This window comes from Gossypium hirsutum, chromosome D01, assembly GCF_007990345.1.
Source record: "Gossypium hirsutum isolate 1008001.06 chromosome D01, Gossypium_hirsutum_v2.1, whole genome shotgun sequence".
Lineage (NCBI taxonomy): Eukaryota > Viridiplantae > Streptophyta > Magnoliopsida > Malvales > Malvaceae > Gossypium > Gossypium hirsutum.
Window position 1 is genome coordinate 34,306,852 of NC_053437.1, and position 4,369 is coordinate 34,311,220.

General features: G+C 34.2%; 1 pseudogene; it reads left to right on the plus strand.

The window, feature by feature from the left end:
* The first annotated feature begins 224 nt into the window (after positions 1 to 224).
* Positions 225 to 1,887, plus strand: LOC107921934 (UDP-glycosyltransferase 73C6-like; annotated as a pseudogene).
* The last annotated feature ends 2,482 nt before the right edge of the window (positions 1,888 to 4,369 follow it).

The window sequence follows — 4,369 nt, forward strand, 5'->3', positions numbered from 1 at the left end:
TTATATAGTTTTGGTCCTTTTATGATAGTAGAGGAACCGAAACCAAATTTGAGCAAGGTTAAATAAGACATTAGCTCCAACATTTGTCAAATGTTCTAAATGCTTATGTGTATGCTTACATAATACTAGAAACTCTACGTCATATGTATAAATAACCACTTGATGAAGCTAATGAAGAGGAACCATAAAAAACAAACACCATAAGATTTTCGTTTCAACTCAGCTTAAACAAACACTAAAATTTCAATGGCCTTAAACTCATCTTCTCAGCTTCATTTTGTGTTGATACCATTTATGTGCCAGGGACACCTTATTCCCACGATAGACATAGCGAGGTTATTGGCAGATCGTGGTGTAATGGTCACTGTAATTACCACAACTAAGAACGCTGCCCGTTTCAGCAGCTCCATCAATGGCACCATCAAGTCTGGTCTAGCAATTCGCGTCAAACAACTTCCGTTTCCGGCTGCAGAGGTTGGTTTGATCGAAGGGTGTGAAACAGTAGACAATCTCCCATCAATGGATCTGATGAGCAGCTTCTTCGCTGCATTGAGCTTCCTTCAACAACCGGTGGAGAAGATGTTTGAGGAGCTAAAACCCCGACCAAGCTGCATTATATATGACAGGAATTTCAACGTGGGTAGCTGAAATGGCTTCCAAGTATCAGATTCCGAGGATCTGGTTTGATGGAAAGAACTGCTTCTCTCTTTTATGCAGTCATAGTTTAACCAAATCTAAGGTCCATGAATTCGTCCCCCAAGGGGAGACTGTTTTGGTGCCAGGATTGTCTGATAGAATCGAATTCAAGATAGCACAGCTGCCTGGAAACCTCAACCCTGGAATCTCATTAGCAATGAAGGAACAAAGTGAAAAGGCAAAGATGGCAGAAGAAGGAGCTAATGGTGTGATTATAAACAGTTTCGAGGAGTTGGAAACTGAATACTTTGAATCTTTTCGAAAAGTTTGCAAACAAAATGTGTGGTGCATTGGTCCAGTGTCACTGAGCAACAAAAACAATTTTGATAAAGCTCAAAGGGGAAGCGAGGCGCTAACTAATGAAAGCCAGTGCTTGGAATGGCTTGATTCATGGCCACCAAGCTCGGTAATCTATGTTTGTTTCGGAAGCCTCAGTCGACAAACACCTACTCAATTAATCGAAGTTGGTTTAGCCTTGGAAGCATCCAAGAGACCATTCATTTGGGTCATTAGAAGAGGGTATAAGAAAGAAGAAATGGAGAAATGGTTAAAAGAAGATGGATACGAGGATCGGATAAAAGGAAGAGGACTATTGATAAGGGGTTGGGCGCCACAAGTTTTAATCTTATCGCACCCATCGATTGGAGGGTTCTTGACACACTGTGGGTGGAACTCAACACTTGAAGGGATTAGTGCCGGCGTGCCGATGATAACTTGGCCTTTATTCTCCGAGCAATTTGTGAACGAGAAGCTGGTCGTGCAAATTCTGAAAATTGGTGTTGGTGTGGATGTTGAAGCAGCGGTGCAGATGGGAGAGGAAGAATTTGGGGCGGTTGTGAAGAAGGACAATATTATGAAGGCATTAGAGAGTTTAATGGATGAAGGAGATGGAGGAGAAGATAGAAGGAAAAGGGCAAAATATCTTGCTGAAATGGCAACGAAAGCAGTAGAAGCGGGAGGGTCGTCTTACCTTAACATTATGTTACTGGTTGAATATATCAAGCAACACGCCACGACCATCACTAGGAATTAAGTTTCAATAATTCAACCCTACTTTATTTCCTCCCTTTCACTTGTTTTTTTTTCTTTTTTCTTTTTGACGTATTCGGTTTCCAACTCCTCGAAAGTATTTACGATCACCCCATTTCCTTCTACCTCCATCGCCATTTCACTATTTTCTTTAATGAAAAGTTGTTTCTGTTTATTTTTTTCTTTTTTTGCTTTTGTTGTTCTTTCCATAAGTGGTTGTGTTATATGATGGATCTTTAAATAGAGCTTATCGTAAGCTATATAACTTTTTTTAACATGTAGCAGGTTAAATTACAAAAGCTCTGAATTTTTTACATTGTAAAGTTTTTAAATATATATTAAATTCCTTACAATGTAATTACTACTGAATCTCTTAGAATTTTATAATTTTTTATTAATTTCTTACGAGTTTGTAATTATTGATTTTTTGTACGAAATTACTAAAATTCTTAAAAAAATGACTAAATTCCTTAATAATAAAATTACCAAAATCTTTTATAACTTTATAATGTTTATTTAATTTTTTACAATTTCGTAAATTACTAAATTTATTTCAAACTCATTGAATCTTTTACATTATTGCAATATTTATCTATTTTATCAAAACATTTTAGATTGCTTTTTGTTTTTACAAAATTCTAAAGTTCTTAGAGATTAACTCAATCTCTTCCAAATTTACTGGATTTCTTACAAAATTAGTGAATCTCTTGTAGTATTATTGAAGCTTTTACAACATTGGAATATTTACTTAATATCTTACAATGTTGTAAATTACTGAAAATTATCCAAAATATTTAATTTCTTACAAATTAAAATTATTAAATCTCTTACAACATTTTAATTTTAATTTATTAAAACATTGTAAATTATTGTTGCTTTCCACAGAATTAATTAATAAATTTCTTATAACTTTGTAATAAAAATTCACTAAGTAACTGAATTTTCTTACACGTTTGTAATGATTTCAATGGTATTTGTAATATATCAATAAATTATCTAATTCCTTACAAGTTTCTAAATTTTCTTAGAGAATTATTAAATTTCTTACAAATTCATGGTGTTTTTAGTAAATAACAAAATTTCATACAAAATTCACTACAGCAAAACAGGTTTTTAGTGGTGTTTTTTGGGCCCTATAACGACACTTATAAACCCCGCTAAAACAATTTCCGGCGTTTTGATAAGCGTTGCAAAAAACACATCTAAACTTTGCAGTGTTTATGCAGAAAACGTCACAATAGAACATGACATTTAGCAACGCTTCTCATAAAAACGCTGCTAAATGTCATGTTCTTTAGCGGCGTTTTTAGTAACAGCGCCGCTAAATGTCATGTTCTTTAGTGACACTTTTACTAAAAATGTCGCGAAAGGTCATGTTCTTTAGCGGCATTTGTGGGAAAATGCCACTAACTTTAGCAGATTTTACCAAACCATTTTAATTCATACAGAGCATAATATCTTCTAACATCAAATCCAACCAAAAACTTCAAATATAAATGATACTATCACGAAAGAAATATGTATATGATCTAAATTAATAAATGAAATAACAAAATATATTATATTCAAAAGTTATATTGCTAAGATATTCTCACAATAAGAAAACAAAAGATGACGGATTCTGCGACTGTTGAAACATCTTCATTGTATTTTGAAGCTGTAGCTGGAGTTCGTCATATTTTCTGCTTGCCTCTGTTTCTCTCGCTGCTACCTCTGCTTTGAGTTGTAGCTGGAGTTCATCATATTTTCTTTGAGCCTCTGCTTCTCTCGATGCTGCCTCCGCTTTAAGTTGAGCAATTTGCTCAACTGTGCTCGCTTGCATCTGAGCCATTTGGTCTCTTAACCTCTGAACTTTAGCTTGAGCTTGATTCGTCGAAGGCATGTATTGTTGCGAGCTGGATCCAAAATATTGGGTTGGGTAAACAAAAGATCCTTCAAATCGAACCCGACTATACCTTTCAAGAGCCAAAACTTCAGTAATAATCCGGTTATCAATGTCTTCTAGATTAACAGAACCATCGCTTGAAGTGATCGCTTCATACTTTGCACTTTTATCCCTTAGTTTCTCCTAATAAATCAATCAATGAGTTAGAAATGAAATATATAATCAAACAAATGCAACATAACTTGACATTATTTGCATTACAAACGACGAATTAAACCATTGTAATTAAACATGATAAATTTTTAAATTAATCTAAACTTTATTAAGTAAATATACCATAATTTCTGCAGCTTCAGTAGTCATAGGAGATCCATCTTTCTTTCTATATGTGATGTCAAAAAGCTGAAGGCGTCAAACTTTTTGACCAGATGACAGTTCCTACAATATAGTAGGAAAAATATTATTTAGTAGAAAGCAATTAATATTTGACACAATTAATAAATTCAAAATGCCTCGTCATCAGCTACACAAGCAAAACTTTTCAACCTAACTGTGTACGTGAATTTTTGTTTTTGCCTACTTGTAGTTCCAACTCGCTCACGATCCTACATTATGAAATTATTATTACATATATAGTAAATACTATAAACCGAAGTAATTATAAGAGTTTGGAAGTACGTAATACCTCTCCTTTCTTTGAATTCCAAAGTTTAACTGTTTCTTCCCATTGGCACCTCAGCATTTCCAACGGGACATTTC